Raw genomic sequence first — 249 nt, forward strand, 5'->3', positions numbered from 1 at the left:
CTGGGGAGTGGCATGGAGGGTGACCCTGTTTTGGGGTGAGTGAGGGGGACCTGTGCCCCCTACAGGTCATGGGGGGCTGGCACCTGCTCTGCAGCCCTCATGCTGTCAGATGGAGGTGGCACAGTGCAGGGGAAGCGTGGTGGCCATTTTCCCCTCTGATAACCTGCTGTTTTTTTCTCTCCCCTTACCAAGACGCCCACCCTGATCCTCTATGGTGACCGTGATGCCAGCCTGGGTCCCCAGGCCCTG

Source organism: Pterocles gutturalis, unplaced genomic scaffold, assembly GCF_000699245.1.
Source record: "Pterocles gutturalis isolate BGI_N339 unplaced genomic scaffold, ASM69924v1 scaffold29142, whole genome shotgun sequence".
In the NCBI taxonomy this organism is placed as follows: Eukaryota; Metazoa; Chordata; class Aves; order Pterocliformes; family Pteroclidae; genus Pterocles; species Pterocles gutturalis.